Source organism: Eumetopias jubatus, unplaced genomic scaffold (genome assembly GCF_037043125.1).
Source record: "Eumetopias jubatus isolate StellerSeaLion01/CBP00866 unplaced genomic scaffold, mEumJub1_p1.0 scaffold_12, whole genome shotgun sequence".
Lineage (NCBI taxonomy): Eukaryota > Metazoa > Chordata > Mammalia > Carnivora > Otariidae > Eumetopias > Eumetopias jubatus.
The window spans coordinates 98,740,695-98,760,924 of NW_028274818.1; the positions used below are offsets into that span (position 1 = coordinate 98,740,695).

Consider the following 20,230-nt stretch of genomic DNA (forward strand, 5'->3'; position numbering starts at 1 on the left):
AGCAGCACATCAAGGAATTACTGTTGAACAAGACAGACGTATTTCCTGTCCTCGTGGATTTTTTATTTTCTCCAACTGATTTCCTTAACTTTGACCTCTTGTGTACACCTGTTGTTAAGAACTCTGCCCTAGGGAACAAGCCCCCATGCGATCCCTCCCCAAATTCTCACAACTCACCATCACAGAGTGATGCCCCCTGCCCCCGCTAGTCTTGTGACTGGAAGAATCTATTTTATGTGGTTCACCCATTAATACTTTCATCTAACACGCTTTCGTTCATTTTTTTTTTTTTTAAGATTTTATTTATTTATTTAAGAGAGCCTGAGGAGTTGGGGGAGGGGCAGTGGGACAGTGAAAGAGAATCTCAAGCAGGCTCCATGCCCAGTGCAGAGGCTGACTCAGGGCTTGATCTCATGAGCCTGAGAGATCACAACCTGAGCCGAAACCAAGAGTCAGATACTCAACCAACTGAGCCACCCAGGCGCCCACATTCCTTCATTCATCTATCCACAAGATATTTACTGACCACCACTCACAGGTCCATTGGAAGACGTGAAGTCCAAAAGTGTCACTCAGAATGACTATTCCAGGTCTGTAACCTACCACTGAATCACAACTTCAGTTCTGCACAGATAGCCCAGAGTCACCTATCACGGAATTTAAGGGTGCCAAACAGACATCATACCAGTCTCCACTTGGTACAGCTTCCATTATCATCCTACACACACAGTAACACCTCTTGGAAATCCTCAGCTGGGACAGGCAGCCAACAGAGGTCCAGCCATTAGGGATTTACTGCTATTTATCAGTTTCTGGCGATGCTAACCACTGCACTTTTAACAGAAAACATCTGTTATCAAGTCCACAGGACTATAAAAAACATTTAACCTTCGGGACACTGACTAAAGGTACAGTCCCAGAGAAAAATACATCCAACACACCCAGACAGGTAGAATAAGGGATAAGCTCACTGGTACTGACAATGGTTTAGCGTTGGAAAGTCTGAACAAACTGAACTATTTTTTATTGAAATTTCCAACAGCATCATGGGCCACAAAGAGGAAAAAAAAATCCTACCACTTCCCTGTTGTCATACACCTGTCATCAAAAATGAATAATCCATTCTAATCACTCACTTCATAAGATCAGAATAAGCTACAGAAAACTTCGAATGTTTTTAAAAATGAACTCATTTTAACACTGAAGGAAATTCTTAAAGAGGATCTTTTAAACAGTAAAAGGCTCAATACATACGTAGTGTTCTAAGATGGTCTTTTCCGAAGACAACCAAACTAACTGAGACATGTTCATCTGGCTACATGTTGGTTACAAAAGCAAACTCTCTCATACAAGCATTTCATTCACTTCTTTTTAAGTCTTTCTTTTAAATCCATTGAACTTTTCTCCAAATCAAAGCATAACGCCAAAACACCAAGAGATTTCTAGATAAGGTATTCTTAAATACCACCTAACTCTCTAGATAAGAAATGCTAGATAAGGCATTCTCAAACAGGAATGCACACATGAGCCAGAAATCTCAAAAATGTGAAATTTTCTGGGAATCCATACCTTTTCATGAGTCAAGTTATCATCAAACATGACCCACTGTTCTCTATGCTGAGTCAGTAACATAAAACTGAGATACTGACTCTTAGAATTATCATCACAAATACTAATATTTATTCAGCATTTAGTCTATAGAAGGCACTTACGTGCTGTGTACTATACCGATGTTTTAATATGCTAAATGTCACTTACTAACCTAAACAACACTTTGTGGTATTATTATTACATCCAACTTACAGACATGGACCCTGAGAAACATTAAATAAGAGACCTATCCAAGACTGCTGTTGTTGACACACTCAGTATCCGAATCCAATCCACCTGTTTTGTTGTTGTTTGAGAAAATTTTCAAACATATTTCAAATATGAACCGAAAACTCATATGCCTACTATTTAGATTCACATTAACATTTGGCCAAATTCACTTATGTTACATACTCACTTTTATTTCTTATGGAACCATATGAAAGTGATTTGCAGATATCTTGACAATTTTATGCTGAAAACTTAATAACCATCTCTTAAGAATAAGCTCCTAATGTAATGTGATATCCAGTCCATATTAAAATTTCCACAACTGTCCCTATCTTTTATAGTAGTTATTATTTAAGTGAAATCCAATCAAGATGTATGCACTACATTCGCTTGTTTCATCAGTGTCTCCTAATCCACAATAATGCCCACCAACAAGTTTTTTCATGACAATGACTTTTTGAAGAGATCAGACAGACCAATTATCTTGAGAATGTCCTACATTTTTAATTTTTTTTTAATTTTTATTTTTTTATTTTAGATTTTATAAATATTTGACAGAGAGAGAAGCACAAGCAGGCAGAGTGGCAGGCAGAGGGAGAGGAAAAAGGCTCCCCGCTGAGTAGAGAGAAGCCCTATGTGGGGCTCAATCCCAGGGCCCTGGGATCATGACCTGAGCCTAAGGCAGACGCTCAACTGACTGAGCCACCCAGGTACCCTGAGAATGTCCCACATTTTGGATTTATCTGATTGTTTCCCCCTAGTGTGGACTAATTTGTCTCTCTACCCCTTGTGTTTCCTGTAGACTTGATTAGATTCAGGTTAACATTTTTGGCAAAACTAGTCCTTGGTGACACCGTGTACTTCACGTTACAAGCCATCAGGAGGCGTGCACTGTCAGGCTATACCTACCACTCATGATGTTGAGTTTGATGACTTAGTTAAGGTGGTGACCACCCCTGTTAAGGTACATTTTCCCCTTTGCAAGCGACGTGTGGAGTATTCTTCAATACCATAAGATCACTGTGTTCCTCACATCCTTTAACCCAATGGTTTTGCCATCCAATAATGACCCTTGCCCGAAGCAAGTATTTCACTGTAGGGTGCAAATTCATATATATTATATGCTTCCCTTTGTATTTTACTTGCTAGTATTCTTTTGTAAACTAGCACTTCCCCTTATCAATCATAGAAGAACTACAGTTTCTCATTCAAGGGCAGGGTGAATAATTAATTCTTTTCCCTTAATTTACAATTTTTGGAATAAGGAGTTGGCTTAACAGTCATTCCCAAGGGTGCGACGAGTTTCTCTCCCTCTCTCTCTCTCCTTCCTCCTTTCCCCTTTTCTCTCTCTCATCACTGGACTCATGGATTTTTAATTCACTCAGTGCTTTACATTCAATACCATCATTCTTTTAATGGCCAAATTGTCTGAACTCTAACCAATGAAAGCCCCTTCAAGCTGTGCTCTGAACCACTGCACTCATTACACTAAGGAGAACTCAAAACTATACATATTTGCTTAATCTCAGCACCCTGTGAGCTTTACAATGCTTCTCCTAGTGGAGCACTTAAGAAGTGTACGTTTGTATAAAGCACTTCCTTTGCAGACAGCAGACATTTTACATTAGCACCAAACAAATGAAACATCTATTAATAAACTCAAGGCTTGACGAGAATCTTAATTTTGTTTCAGAGTTTAATCTGAACAAAAGCAACAGACACTAATAACACAAGTAACTAACTCTGGGAAAAGCCTCTGGAACACAAGGAGACCCCTTCATGTTTCCTCAACAGTCCTCCTTTAAAACAGGCACATAACTAGAGTATATCATAGGGATCAACTAAAAACTAGAAACAATCAGGAATGTTCAAGTTAGGAGGGAAAAAGGGTGAGCAGAGTAGGGTTTTGCAAAAACACGTGTTTCACCCCCGACTCAGGAGGGGTGAAACGTGAGAATGTGCATTTCCAACAAGTTCCTAAATGATGCTGAAGCTGCTGGTGCACACTCTAGGGTCACCCTCAGAACCACTGGCTGAGATGGATTCCTATCCTTATCCTACCTTCACCCTCCCTGGCACCTCACCAAGCTCCTGGACCTGATATACTGCACTCTCTTGCTACATCTCCTTCACCTCCCAAAACAAGTGGTTAGTAGACCGCTAGTGAGCCAATAAGGAACAGGTATCAGAGAACCTGAAGTGACTCTTCTGGACCGGGGCCCACTTTTCCTGAACACTCATAGCCTTCTTCCCCCCACCCCGACCCCCCAACCCTCCGCCTCAACTATCTTTACAATGGAAGAAAATGCTTAATCTGGGAAAGGTCTAAAAATTAAATCTTTTGTTTTTTTCGTAACTTTCAAAAGGGATGTGAGCTTCAGACTGATTTTGATTCGCTTTGTTTTGTTTGGCCAAACTCGAATCCCAACTAAGCCAGCTTTATTCCATTACTTGGAGATAGACAAAAAATAAGGTCCTGGTATAGACGATGGTCAGGGGTCAAGTCACTGTCAACCTGTTTGACCACTAATCTACATCTACAGTCTGGAACCCTAAAAAGTGATTCAAAAAAATTCAACCAGCATTTATTGATCTACTGCTACACAGTACTCCATATGGCAGACACAGACCTAAGAGTGGGTCATAGTCTAGTGAATGAGACAGAGTCAAATCAGGTAATTACAACAGAAGCAACGTTCAGAATGATAACCTGGGGCACTATACAATGTCCAAGCAGAGACAGGCAGCGAAAGTCAGCAATTCACTGTCCAGTAAATATGCAGATCACAATGATGACTCTAGACCAAGATTTTCAGCGGGCAAGGGGGTTGATGCCCTCTTTAGACTCTCAGGAAGGCCTTTTTTCCCCAGTACACACCTGATTCTGATTACCCTCAATGACCTGCAAACCTACAACAGCTACAAAAGCTTAAGAGTCTGCTTCAAGTGGGTACAGAAGCAGAGAGAATGGGACAGATCTGACCAGAGGTATCTGTTCCCGGCTAGGATTTTAACTGCGGCCAAAAAGACATCAGTATGAAGTTCATATGCCTAACTAAAGCCAGAGTTTTAAAATTATGCCCCATGTGGTTTTCTCAGAAGCCACAGGAAAGGCTGAATAAATGGTTAATGCCCCTCCTACCCCACTTCAATCAGAGGAATTGGGTTTTTGCTTTTTTTAATTTGTTACACCATCCAGTTCTCCTTTTAAGGAAGGGTTCCACAGCTAAAATAATTTTATGTATCACTAATGGAGTTCAGCCATGAAAAGAATGGCATTCCAATCCTCGATCATCTGCCCAGCTTTGCAACTCGGAGCAAGGCACATACAAGCTACTGTGTAGTGACCAAGGTCAGAGATTCTGACAGAGCCAGAGAGCCTGGGTGCAAATTTCAGTTCGACCACTTGCCTGCAACTGAACCTCTCTTTGCCTCAGTTTCGTCATCTGTAAAATGGAGATGATAATATTGCTTGTCTCATAAAGTCATTGTAAGGATCAAATAAGGTACACACAAAGCACCCTGGAAAGTGACTGGCTTCAAAAGTATTAGTGTTATGGCAGCTATCACCATCATCCTTTTAGACCTGTTTTTTGATCTGTAAAATAAATACATGATCTCTAAGAATCATTCCAAATTCAGAGTTCCAAGTTTCTAAACTTCATGTAAATTCCAAATACTGGCCACCCAGTTTTGTCAAACATACAAAATACAAAAGTTTGCATCAGAATATAGGAGCACATATATATCCTGTCCAGTTGTCAAATACCAGCTCCCATTTCAGTATTTACCCATGTCCATGAGATTCATCAAACAAGGCAACCCGTGCCACCAAGAAAGTAAAGGAAAGCAGAGAATCTACTCCGGGACCCTAGCTGCAGGCAAAGACCATCTGAGCCCCCTGTTCAATAAAGATTCTCAGCATAAACAGCATAAGAGAAGCTACACATCCCAGGGAGGCTGGTTTGCAAGTTTCCATTTTATGCCAGATTTAACCAGTCAAAGTTAAATGGAAAACGTGTAGTATTAATAAAAGGCTCAGTGTCGCTTTATTTCTTATGTTAAAGCACAATGGATGATGCCAGAGAGAGCTAAGAGCTTCTAAAATACGCCATGTGTCCCTTAACAAACATGATGCCTCTTGATGAACACTTCTCTGCTGGTGTCCCCAGCAAATAAGCAAGAACACACAGCAAATTGCTACATGCGATAGCAAGCCCCCATTTCCCTCTCTGACACAAATGGCTCAGCAGTGACTCATGGCAGGACCAGGAGGCAGGGAGAGGAGGGGCAGGCAACTGCAGACTCCTCTCAGTGGGGCACTTAGAGGGATAATGGAGAAGGAAGCAGCTGGAGTCATCTGGGGCCTCCAGAGTAGCATAAAGAGAACAAAAGGTAACCAAGAGAGAGACAGCTAGATTCAAAGCCTGGCCCTACAAAGTTCTAGGGGGATAACCTTAGGAAAATTAACCAATCTGAGCATCTGCAAAATAGAAGACAGTGCTACTCCCTTCAGAGGGTTGTTGTAAGGAACACAGGACCAGTGACACAGATAGCTATCATTACGGACAGCTTCTCAATCACCAGGACCACCACACTATGTGCATTAGTCTCGTGGAATCCTCATACAACTCTGTAGACCTGGATGATTATTATCCCCATTTCCAGATGGAGAAACTGAGCCCTGTAGTCCTCTTAGCCATCATCTCAGGCCAGATGCTGACCCTGCACTATATCTATTTCATGAAACCTTTCTTAACATCAGGCACAGTCAAGGTCTCTTACAGTCAAGGCTCACAGGGTCCCCTATTAGAGCAGTTACCACACTCACAAGAGCAATGACACCTAACATTTTCTACACACTAGTTGTTGGTTTTTCTCATCTGTTATCCCCCCTCCCACAGTGAGCTCCAAGTAGAAAGTATGGGTCATACTAAAATTGTTACCCATCTTCAATGCCAGGCACACCATCATGCTCGATACTTCTTTTGAGCAATGAAGTGAATGCTAATCATAGTTATTGCTAAAATTTTTAAATTTTTTTCTAGGATTCCAAGCATTTGGACTGACTGAAATAGAGTTCCTGTGTACAGAAAGTGAATGCAGGTTTCCTGAGTACCTGTGGCAAAGCTCTTTGTCATGCACCGCCCCTAAGCAGCTTAGTCTGGTAATTTACTCCTCTGTAGGTATAAACTGGAATGATTTAACCATACAAGAATCTACCTTATCCAAACAGATTAAACTGTAGGCTTTCAAACGGGGATGCAAAACAGGGTGGGGGGGTGGGAATCACAAAACGATTTACCACAGACTACTTTTACAATGAATGTCCCTAAATCCAGTTTACATAAATTGTTTAGAATGCAGTAATTTTAGCTACTGCATAAAGATAAAAACTATTCCATAGTTTGTTTCATGTCTATGTACGATCTTCTGTAAATTTAGCCACACCTGTTGCAGAGATGTGGTCAGTTGTCTCTCCAAGCACACAAGGCAGAGGACAATTACCATTCAACAGCGCTGTCACACTCGCCCCATCCATAAAACCGTAACATGGCGCATGCCATCTCTGCCAGCTTGAGTACACATCTATTTATACTATGTACAAGAAAATACGAGTTTTGTCTGGTGTTCAAGTCAAAGAAGACGGGAAAGGGACAGATGTATAAAAATGTATAGTCCTTTGAACCCAAGTCTGTCACTTTGACATTTCTTACACACACAATTATTTAGGGCTTTCTGATGGTCAACTGAAGAAACAAATGGTGGCTTGTGCTGAGTCCTTCTGGGCAGATCAATAAATCTTGGTCAGGAGGCAGTTCGTTCTAGGACGCTGAGCAGCTGGGGCTCAGATGTGCCCCTACTCTGATACTGCCAAATCTCCTCACCTTCTTCCTACTAATCAGATGCCACCTGTGCACCTGAATGGAGAGGCACCTTCACCTCTGGGCTGTTATACACAGCATTCAACACTTTAGGTACCCTACACAATTTTAGGAAACGCATTTTGTCCAACCAATGACTTCCCCCAAAAAACCAGCAACCGTGCTGAAAAAGCACTATTCACCCCAGATCAGTCTTGAGGCTTTCTTTCTTTGTCCACAGCAATCTCTAGAAATCTTGCTCTTGTCACATGCCTGAGTTAACAGGCAATAAAAGGAAAGGCTGCAATAGTTATGACGGTTTGGGGGTCTCTGGGCACAAATCTTCAACCCTGAACCAAAAGAGCTATCTCCAAAGATGGGACTTAGTTCTGTAACATTTTCTCCTCCCCAAAAATCCCTCTAACAGGGATGGGGATTCATCTTTGCCTAGCAGCCAATAACGCCCTGGAGTAGTGGGCTAAGAAAGATCAGAAGATCAGAGCTCTGAAATCTATTTATGATACTTGCCAGGGACACAAAAAAAAGAAAAACTCACAGACACGCCATGGATTTTGTATCAGCATCTCCTATGCCCTGGGCTTTAAATGGGCTAACCTACCGTGGTAATCATTTCATAATATATGTAAATCAAACCAACATGCTGTGTGCCTTCAACTTATACAATGGTGTATGTCAATTATTTCTCAATAAAACTGGAAAAAGGAATACCACGTTGCTTGTTCCTATCTTTTCTAAAATTCAGATTACCTGCATATATACTTAATAATGCTTTAAAATTATTCTATGTGTACATGTAGAAACAAATACATGTACGCATAAGCTTGTCCCCACATACACATATGAATATAACTTTGTTTCCATTTCTCTGTTTAGAATTTAAAGAATCTTTCTCCTAAAGTTCATGTTTTATCTTTAAGCCAAATTTTTCCTAGTATGTACCAATCTATATTTGCTTTCTGTCCAACAAAAAAGATACTTGTACAAGTGAAGGTACTAGACCGACAAGGTCCTGTCTCTTAAAAACAAATTAAAAAATCGTATTATAAACTTCTTTTAAAAAGGATTTATTTTAATTCTCTTTTCCTTGTTTCTAATCACCCTGGATGAGTTCTAAGCCACAGGTGCTCTCCGTGGCTTGCTCTCCAGCCAACTGGTTCTAGAAATTAGTGAGATGGAAAATGAACATAAAGGAAACCATCCAAGCTTCACTTCAGATAAAAACCCCAAAGACTGGCTAATTCTCAAATTATACAAGATTCCTGGCTCTCCAACAGTGAGAAGTGAGAGAACACAGAAGAGAAGAAGAAAGGCAGGGAAAAGATGGAAAACAGGGAAGATATGAATGGAAAAAAATAAGGGAGAGAAAAGAAAAAGTGGGAATATAATATATACGATGAGAACAGGGGGAAAAAAGGATACAAGAAAAACAAGAGTTAAACTGGTTTTGTTTTATTTGGTTATAGTGGTTGGTTGCTTCAAGCCCAAGCTCAATAGGTAATTTTATGGGATTCTCTGGATATGCCGCTTCCTGGCTCCTTTTAGGAGCCCAGCAGCGGTAATGTTAAGTGCCTAGCCTTATCACAGAGCTTTCTAAAGTAGATCTTGTTTGAAGTCCGCATCAAGGCTGGGTTTGAGTTTCGGGCCTTGCATGCTAGCTGCTACACATAAGGCTGGGATTATGATAGTGGGAGCAGAGGAACACACAATCTAACACGCCACGGCAAGTAGAGTTTATCAGATTAAAGTCATAAAGCAGAAATTCCTCCTGTGTATTATTTCACAGAGCCGGGATCAAGTGATTCAACAATACTCATTCTGTCGGCAATGAGGGAGGGAGCCTGGATCTTTCCTAAACCTCCTGCCAGCATTAAGGAGTGGCTCAAAAAGCTTTGGAAACATCTCTGACTAGTCCTTTATTCAGGTGAAGAAGGAAAACTAGGGAACCCCACCTAAAACAGAAGCCCAAACTGGGGTACAGAAAGGTAACTGGCCATTCCCCAAACTAAACAACTCACTGTAAAACAATTTGAACCCTAAGACTAAAGGCCTTTCATTGTATACACGTGAGTGAACAGTCTATTGAACTGTCCTAAGTCCCATGAATGTGAACTACAACACAATGAAGCTAGCCTGCCTGAAAAGAAGAGTGAAGCAGGGGTGTAACAGGGCACAGTGACACGGGTATTTGTTTAACAAGTAGAAGAAGGCAAAACTGCTGGTAAAAGCAAGTATAAAGGACTTACCAGAGTTCTGCTCCCCACCCATGGGCCTAGAGCAATGGTTCTCAACCTAGCTGCCATTTAGCATCCCTTGAGAACCTTTTGAAGCTATATACTGATTTATTCCCAGAGATTCATATTCAACCCATCTAGGATGAGACCCAAGCATGACATTTTTTAAAAATTTTTCCAAATGATTCTATTAGCGTGTGCATATAATTTTTGGTGGAATAAATTTTTTTAGTGTAATTACTGTGGAGTATAATACACTTATCATTCCCATATTCAAAACCACCATTCAATTGATGCTTACTGTCACCTACACTTTTCAGGAGATGACCAGAGGAAGAAAACACTGTTGCTATTAATAATAATAAGGGAAGAAACAAAAGAAAGGTTTAAAATGCTGCAGCAGTTAAATCCAGTTCCAGATCTCACAACCTCAACACAGGACTTCCTGTGTTTTTTTCCTCTGGGGAAAAAAAAAAAAAAAGATACAGATTTCAGGCACCTAAAGGCTCTTCTAAGAATTTTAGCACAATGGCTACCTTAGGGATTACCACAGACTCAAACAATCTTTTGAAAATGTCACACAAAATACTACTGCTGCTTAAGGCTGCTGAACCAACTTAGCAAAGGAGTTAAAATCCTGAAAATTAAGTCAGGAACAAAGCATCACTTAAATCTATCACCATTTAAATCATGTCAAGGGTCAAAGTCAAGTACCTTTCAATTATGGAGTAAAGTGATGTTAGGATTTTTACTTTCAAATTCTATACCTCATTCTCTCAACACTTTAAGAGAGAAGATTTAGGGTACAACTAGAAGTCTCCTGAGATTTGTTTTTTATCATCAATATGGATGATTCTATTTTCTCCCTGCCACTTAATGCGAGTTCTCTTTAAAGGTGAGCCACCTGGGACTCAGCTGATGCCCAACACAAGAGCACAACACTATCACAGGAGAGAGGAAGCGAGGGAGGCCGGCCCACATTTCTGACAGGTCAGTAGGATCCTGGCTTATGGAAAGTTAAGCCATGGCTTTGAACAAGGCTCAGAGTGACACACAAAAGACAAAAGGAACCTGGGTCTTTCCTGACTCTCTGGTCCCCTGGAAAGACCAAATTATCTACGCCAGAGAGAGTAGGTGCTTCTTGGCCATGACTGGCAGCTACAAGAAGCCAATCAAGAAGCTGTTCAAACTGGTTTATCCTTGGTTTGGATTCTGGAATCCTCAGGGTTCAGCATCCTGGGGTTCAGCATCTCATTTCCAGCTATGATGTCCCAAGCCTCTACCAGGGCAGAAAACGCACAGAACAAATCTTGTTCCCTGACTGTAATTGCACTATTCAGAGAGATTGTTTTTACCTTCCCCGGGGGCGGGGGGACACTTTCGAAGACACAAATTGCAAAAGGATGAATCAGATGGATTCCAATCTATTTTTTTTTCTTTTCTTGATTGAGGGAAGTGAGATAAGAATCATAGTATACAAATAAACTATTTACTCGACCCTAGAATTTCCCTGTTGAATGCTGATTGCAGTACTGTGATGTCTAGGAAAGCTTTCCTTTCCTGTCCTTTGACTATTAATACAGGTTTTCTGACTCTCGACCTCTGGAAGGGATTACACTTAGTTCAGAGATGGGAAAAAGAGATGAAAATCATAGGCATTCCTCAAATCAATACTCTTAAGTCAGCTTCAAAGGACCAGCAATGAAAAATGACTTTCCCCTAACTTAGTACTTTGTTATGCACAATTCTGAGTTCCTAGTGCGCTTTCTTTCCTTTTGCCCTATACCCAAAGAAAAATATTCAAGTGCTTGGCTGGCATTTAGTAAGAGTTCAATTAATGTGCAGTGAATGGATGCATGAGTAACCAGACAGATAAAACCCATTACAAGGTATTTGGGACACTTTTTTTTTTTAAATAAGAGACCTTTTTTTTAAGATTTTATTTATTTATTTGACAGAGAGAGAGCAAAAGAGGGAACACAAGCAGGGGGGAGTGGGAGAGGGAGAAGTAGACTTCCCCATGGAGCAGGGAGCCCGATGCGAGGCTCGATCCCAGGAGCCTGGGATCATGACCTGAGCCAAAGGCAGACGCTTAACGACTGAGCCACCCAGGCGCCCCTTTGGTCCACTTTTTTAAACAAATCAGAAATGCAACCTCAGTAATAGTGAAACCAAAGGTGGTTAGCTACTTCCAAAAAGGATGTGACACAGATTACTGGCTTGTTTTAAAATAACTAAAATAAATGAAACCAAAGCACAAGAATTAGAAGAAAGATACACTTGGAATTTTATATGGAGTACCCTTAAGCATCAAAGTTGGACTGGAGCTTCTTAGCAAAGTAAGACAAAGGGAAAATATATTGGGTTGTTTGATTTGTCACGTTCCGACAATAAGAAACATGAGTTTATCAGGAGTTTTTGCCTCACACTAACTTTTAAGGTTATTTATCGTGTCAATTGTTATAGAAAGGATGCTGGAAAGCTCCCAACCTTTTGAATGGCTGCTTTTCATCCGAACGGCCTGTCCCCTTGCTACAGGGAAAAAGTGCCAGCAAAAGTGATGCAGGAGCAAAGTACGAGAACACAGAACAGAACGCAACGTTGCAATGGGACGACGTTGATGCCAATCCTGAGTACGACACACATGGAAAAGTATCCTCAACGTTTTCTGAGTTTATCTCACACATCCTGTGTGGACAGGTACGATAGTCCGTCAGTTAGAATACGCTGGTCTGTAGGAAAACAAAAAACTCAACCAAAATAGCTTAAATCAGAATTGGTTTTCCTCACACAGAGCGAGAAGTCCTGAGGTAGAATGAGTGAGTCTAGGCTGGTTAATCCAGCAGCTCAACGGTATCATCCAAGACACTATCTTTCTAGGGTTTTCTTGACTGTGCTGTCCCCTCCATGTCGGCCTGTCCTCTGAGGCCAGCTTAGGCTTCAGAAACTGCTGCCGCCCCCTGCAAAGCACCACATAGAGACAACCATCAGAGATGACAGACTCCTCTTCTCTCTTCAGATGCAAGGACACTTTTTCCAGAAGCATCCGTGCAAGATCTCCTACTGTTGAACTGGCCAGATCTGGACCTTTAACTGGCATGAGGAGTGGAATTATCAGGATTGCCTCAGGCTAATCAAGATGTACCCCTTGAACTCAAGTCCACATGGAAAGGGAACACCTACATGAAACTGGGACTCTGTCAGCGAGGATGAGGGGTGAACTGACGGATCTGGGTTGATATCTCCTACAGAGAGACGATACGAATCCTGTTTCCCAGCCCGCTGACCAAGTCCTCATGGAATGCTTATTATTCATAACCTGTTCTGCATGATGGGATTTGAGGCATGGAAGTTTCTACAGGAGAATTACAAAATTCTTGTCTACAAAAGAGACAAGACAAGACAGAAAAACAGAAGAGGAAGGACAACTATGGGCTTCCTCAGTGAGAACAAGCATATGCAATGGCCAAAGGGCTACAGACAGCTTGGAGTGAGCAATCTCTGAGACATTCCACCAAGGATTCCACTGACGTAACTCAAGCAAGATAAATAAATGACAGAACCCTTCTCTCCTCCCTGATACTTTAAAAGGCCCCTCTGATGTCAACCAAAAAGACGAGTTTTGTTTATCTTCACCAAGGTGACAAGTCAAATGCTTACATGCCTTAAAATGGAAGGAGTGTTTTTCTTTCCTGAACCTCTTAAGTCCTCACGTTTTAAAAAGGACTTCATGTAATGTTCTAACATGCACTTTATGCTTCAAATTTCTATTGAAGCATCTACTGCAACCATCTTCAGAATACGGGGTTTCTTCCCCCTCTTCTTTGATTTTCTCCTCTTTAATGGTTACGATCCATCTCTGTAGTGTAAGTTCATCCTGGATGGAGATAAATGTGCTGCACTAAGGCACAGGGGAAGCAGCTCTTGAGTACAAAAACCACTTTTCTGCATTTGAGATCTTCAATCCTGACTGCTTTCCTTACATTCAGATATACTTAACAATCTCTCTGGCATATCGGAACCAAGGAGCAAAGAGAGGCTCTGCTTGGGGTGGGGGTAGGGGTGGGGGGCGAAAGGGAAGCGAGAGAAGAGCAGAATGGAGTGACATAGCACACAGCCCAGGCAGCTCTACGTGGGGCTCTTTTCAAAATTCCGGCAGCCACAAGTACCTCTCCGAGAGATATTTCTGGGGAGCAAGGAAAGCACTTCCCACCCTGGGCCTATCAAGTGGGTTGAGGAAACACTATCTCCCAAAAGTCAAGAAATCAATAAAAGCTCAATAGCCAAAATGGTGTGAAAAAGAACCAAAGCTAAATGGGTGTAGACTCTTTCTTCCTTAACATACGTGCAGTTTTATTTTTATTCTAGATTTCCTGAAGATGGAAGTAAAGGTAAAGAGCACCTGACACACAGTAGGCACTCCATAACTTGTTGGATGAATGAAAACAGCTGCAAACCACCCCAGAAAAATTTCATCTTCTAAAACTGAATATATTAAGCTTTCAACATTATCATTCTAAGCAAACAATATAGGCTGAGAAAAATACTTTACCTAGAAATAAAATACTAGACGTGAATAGTCACCCTTACACTAGACTAAAGTGAAAGTAGCTCCTTGGAAGGACAAAACTCACAACTGTTAATAAAAGATGGCACTCTCTTGACTACGTCAAATGTACATTTCCAGCTATCAACTGCATTCTTCAGAGGCAAATGACAAGATGCTTAATGTTAATGGAGATACACACATACACACATGCACACAAGCAAGCACATACAAATGCAAACAAAGGATTCAAACCACAACAGCTGGGACAAACACAACCTCGAGATGCCATTAGTCACATTTATAGGGCGTTCTCATTCAAGCAACAGCACTACCCAAAGCTCAGTGTACCGAAGGAATTCACATCCAAAGGCCCAGCTCCGTCACCTAAACCAGGTCACGCTACCCCAGTCTTAAATGTAAGGACCTGCCCTGCTAATCTACAGCCGTGAGAGGGATTAAAACAACCTCTGGATAGAAAATTAACACTAAACTATATAAAGCACTATCTGACCACAAAATGCTTCTCTTACTGAATATATGCTTGGTACTGCTCAATCTACAAAACCAAAAAATAACAATTTATCAAATTCCCAAGCCCCTTCCCAGTGTTCCATAGAATTTTCTCTTTATGAATAACTATAGCTGTAGGCCTTGATGCAATCTGAGCTATCCAAAAAGGAGGGAGGGAATAAAGAGAAGAAGAAAAAAAAAAAAAAAAAGGGAGGCCCTAGTTCCCCTGAGCAAAACTGGGCAACAGAGAACCCATTTGCATTTGGTGTCCAGAACCCACAACACTAGTAAGAACTGGGTGCTTAATGAGGTAACGAAGGTCATACGACTGTATGACCCCTTTACCTGACAATTTTTGTTGTACACCGCTATTTTGACCAAAGGCCTCTGCTATTTTGACCAAAGATAAGTTTTATGATTCAAACATTTCAAAGCTAGGTGTCTTTCTCCTCCTGGAACAATAAAAGTATCTGCTTGTGGACCTGCTCCCTCATGAACCACAGAAACAAAAAGGCTCAGGGATTAAGTAAAAATGACCAGCTGGTAAATCTGGGTTCCATTCCATTATTTTAGTCATCCAGAACACATGCAGTGGGGGAGGGGTGGCACGGAGCATCTAGAATATGCCTAACACTAGGCGGGCTGCAAGGATTCAGAGACAGGGAAGACACAGTTGCTACCCTCTGCTCGCTGTCAAAATGAGCTCTGCAATGGAAGACAACAGGACTACTGCTGGAAAAAACGAGAACTGCTCTCATTCCATTGCATCTTTCATCAAAAATCCTTTCAGATTAGTGGTTCTCAATATAGTCAAACACTGGAATCGCCTGAGGAATGCTGTTCAAACACCAGTGTCCAGGCACCACAGGAGAGCAACTACGTAATAATATCTGGAATGGTGGCCCAGGCACTGGGATTCTTTCAAAGCTCCCTAAGTGATTCCACTGTGACTCCAGAGTTGAGAGCCACTGTTTTAGGTGCTTCTGTCTCAGAAAGATTTCTCTTATATCAGCAGATGGCAGTGATCCATTTAACAGAGGAGGTCTGAAACTGTTAAAGGAAAGGTGGCCTTGTTCACATATGTCACAAAAATGAATATTATAAAGAGAAAACTGTCTAAAGCTTAAAGGAAGCTGTATTCACTGGGTGAACACAGGTATTCCTAGTAGCCCAGGAAATATGCATCAGTAAACATGTTTCCTGAATTTAAGTTCCTATCCATGCAACATCAGCAGTGGAAAGGAGGTACCAGAATGCAGCAATGTGTCTTCTGCTTAAGGTTCAACCTGCTAACACTGTTTTTTATTTTAGACTCCTCATGTGAAGTCTCATTTCACAAGCTCCAAGATAGATGCAGCCTTCAACAGTCCTCCAAAGCAGATCAGGAAATACACACATACATAAGAAGTTGCAAAGCTCAGAGGGGCACCTGGGTGGCTCAGATAGTTAAGCGTCTGCCTTCGGCTCAGGTCATGATCCCAGGGTCCTGGGAATCAAGTCCCGCATCAGGCTCCCTGCTCAGCGGGGGAGCCTGCTTGTCCCTCTGCCTCTTCCTCTCTCTCTGATGAAGGAAGGAAGGAAGGGAGGGAGGGAGGGAGGGAGAGGGAGGGAGAGAGAGGAAGAGAGAGAAAGAAAAAGAAAGGAAGGAAGGGAGGAAGGGAGGAAGGGAGGAAGGGAGGAAGGGAGGAAGGGAGGAAGGGAGGAAGGAAGGAAGGAAGGAAGGAAGGAAGGAAGGAAGGAAGGAAGGAAGGAAGAAAGGAAGAAAGAAAGGAAGAAAGGAAGAAAGAAAGAAGGAAAGAAGGAAAGAAGGAAAGAAAGAGAAAGAAAGAAATTTGCAAAGCTCAATTTCACCAGGAACTACCCCAAATTTACAAAGTTGAGCCACAGTGAGAACTATGACCACTGGAAATGCCGAATGTTCACGTCCTGAGCTGAATGCTCCCTTTCCATGGCCTGATCAAAAAGGTGAAGGTGTTCGAAGAAAACAGAGGTGCTCAAGTGGCCTGTCCAGCAAGGCAAGTTCCCTGAACTGAGGTAAGATAGAACTGATGGAATGAGCAGACAATGCAGCCAAGACCAGGAGAAAGAAATGCAGCACTGGTTTCTTTCTGTTCCTATGGAATTTACACTTCTGCCACAACTAACCCAAAGTTACCAATTCCCACAAACAATAATGATGATGATTTATTACATAATTAAATGTCATAATTATTAGTGATTTTTACTGAGTATATTCAGTGAATAAGCTAAGCACTAAACATGAATTATTGTATCACTAAATCCTCACAACAGCTCTGTGAGGTGGGTAATATTAGCCCTATTTTACAGATGAAAAACTGAGGCAGAGAGAAGAAAGGTCTTGGTCAAAATCACACAGGTAGGATTTGAAGTCAGGCCGTCTCTTCAGAATACATCATTTTCAATTCCTCTGAAGGTACCTAACAGCATCACTTCGATACCCTACATGCCCATTTGGCCGTCACTGTTCGTCGGGAACACATTTATGTGTAACTGGGACCCTCCTGCCCTTTTTCTCCACCTAGCAATCATAAACTTCTCCAGTATTTACCAAATGCTTCCTTTAACGCGTAGGTAAATGTCAGCATCAGGATACCGTGTGCCAGGAGCTGAGCATGCGCTGAAGTGATCCCCAATGTAAGGAAACCTGTTGATAATCGGCCTAGCACAACAGTATTAGTTTGATGTGTGAATTCCCCCTAATAAAAACCTGCAGTCAACAGCTACGAACACAAACCAGTAAACGGAGAAGATCTGTACTAAGAGCAGGAACAATCTCATTTGCTGAGAGACCATGCTGCTGGATGTTAGCTGCTACGGGACACGTGTTTAGGCATCTTTTCATTGCTGCTGCTGACACACAGTTCAACACACGGACTCCTTACCTAAATAAATTCCCCAGGCCTCCCTGAGAGTCCACACAGAGTGTAGTTCAGACTCAATGAGGCATGCAGCCTAATCTAGCAGCAAGCCAGCTACAGTCTCATTTCCAGGTGTAACCTGACACCCAGCACCGTGTCTCTGCAGCTTCTACTTAGGAGAGGGGAGCAAGGCTGATGTAGCAGCACATCACACCTGAGAAGGTGGGCTTGAGAAAAGACAGTGGGGGAGAGGAGAGTTGCTGAAAAGGAGACTGAGGTGTGGAGACAGGCCAATGGTTCTGCTTATCTCCTAACACTGCTAAATACCAATATGCTTGCATGGAGGCGTAGATAAAAACAAATAGCTTAGAGGTGCCTGGGCGTCTCAGTAGGTTAAGCGTCAGACTCTTGATCTCAGGTCAGGTCTTGATCTCAGGGTTGTGAGTTCAAACCCAGTGGCGGGCTCCATGCTGGGCATTTTAAAAAATAAATAAATAAAAACAGCTCAGACTAAACAACTCAAAGTCCCAGTTCAGCTATACCTTTCCTCTCCCCATCACCCTAGGATTTCATTTTAGACTCAGTTTTGTCCTTTGCAGAATGTGGGGACCTTTGCAGGACGTGAGCCGGAGTAATCAACAGGACCTTGTAAAGTCAAAATTGCAACCTTCACACCAAAGCACAAAAGGAGCCTTGTGTATATTCTCATGGGACTGGGATTCACAGAACTGCTTAGGCAGATCATGGGTCAAAGACTCCATCTTCATTATGTCTTCCGGATCACTGGTCAATAAAATAGCACAGCCCTTGTGTCCACCTTTGGGTGGGGCGAGATTCTAGGTGTCCTGCGCTGAAGCTCTTTAAGATATAGTTTCACCAGAGGAACTTTAATGTTCTATGCTGTTTTTTCCCTTTTCTTAACACCTCCTCCCATCCGTCAAGACTCTGCCAAGACCAGCAATTGCCCAATTCTAAACAAACTGTATCATTCTCTTTGTCAAAGTTTAGCATCTACAGCAGAAAAGGCACAGGGTTTTCAGGCAGACAAATGTGAGTCAAATCTTGAATTTGCCACTTCTAGCCACGTAGCCTTTGGACCTTCTAAAAAAAAACAACCTCCGTATCATTAAAATGGTGATGGTGAAGATCTACAATGGCAGTGGTAAGTTTATTAAACCACCTGTGGAAGACCCCAGCACAACAGCCGGCCCCCCGTTTCTTCCCTTCCACTTTCAACCACCATGACTCCCTACTGCCGCTCACGCCATTTTTGTAGAACCGCACTAGTTCAAAGTCCTGTCACCTCTCATCTTCCGATGAGAACAACCTCCTAACTTACCTACCTCCCTTCAGTCACTGATGCCCCTCTAACTAGATTCATGAAACAGAACTCTAATCACGTTACTTCCCTGTGCGATAAATTTCAGTGGCTCTCTTCTGCCTTCAAAGGAAAACAAAAACTTGTAAGACTTAAATTTCTGTTTCCTCACATCCCCACTCCTCTGGATCCACCGCCACCGCCCCCCCCCCCCACGTGAGATCCCATATCCCTCTCTCCAGGATACACAAACACACTTTACAAAACGCTAGGCACTTTTCCTGCAGAGGCGCTCACCCTTTCTCACACACAGTCATCCCTATTTTTCCTGAGCACCACAGGCCTCCCACTTTGAAAGCAGTGGCCTTAGGCAAATAAAACCCTCCCCTTGAGATCCTCACTTTCTGAAGCCTCTCCAGGTGCGAGATCCCTGGCCCCAATTAACTGGGCCCCTGCCAGAGGTCATAAAAGAGATGAACTCACACTAAAATTCAACTTGTGAGGAACCTTTCTCTTCTTCTTCACAAAACGGCCTGAGTTCTGTACTTGATTTTACATTTATTTTTCTGGGCTAGGGTTTGTGAGTTCGTGTTCTCCCTATACTTGGCGAAGCTCTCTGAAGGGACAGAAGGCTCACCATCATATATGCACTCCTTTATGCTGCTCACCCTCTTACTCTCCTGTTCATTTCTCAAAACCCGGCTCCGTACTCCCTCTCCCAGGAGGTCCTGCCTTGATGCCCCACAGCTCCCTCCCTCCTCCGACCCCTTTCACAGGGAGGTGACAGCTGGATTCAGCATCCTGTGGTACATGCTTCTTTCCTTTCCTGTGCCCTACAAGCAAGCAGTCCTTAATTCCATGTGCCTTGAATTTATTCCCCGAGAAGTAGTCAACCTAAAGCAAAGGTTCTCTAACTTTACCCGTGTTCTGAGACACCTCAGAATCTGCAACTCTTAACAAGTTCCCAGAGGACATGATGCAAGTTTTGTGGGGACCACACGTGCAGAATCACTGACCTACCCTTCTCTTTCCCCAGC

At 42.3% G+C, this 20,230-nt stretch overlaps 1 protein-coding gene and 1 pseudogene across 2 annotated transcripts in view; one reads left to right on the forward strand and one right to left on the reverse strand.

The window, feature by feature from the left end:
- AUTS2 (activator of transcription and developmental regulator AUTS2) overlaps positions 1–20,230 on the reverse strand; it is a 1,114,656-nt gene that overhangs the window by 893,851 nt on the left and 200,575 nt on the right. The window lies entirely within an intron of this gene.
- The window catches only part of LOC114214304 (actin-like protein 6B), a 42,799-nt pseudogene continuing 28,724 nt past the window's right edge, over positions 6,156–20,230 (forward strand).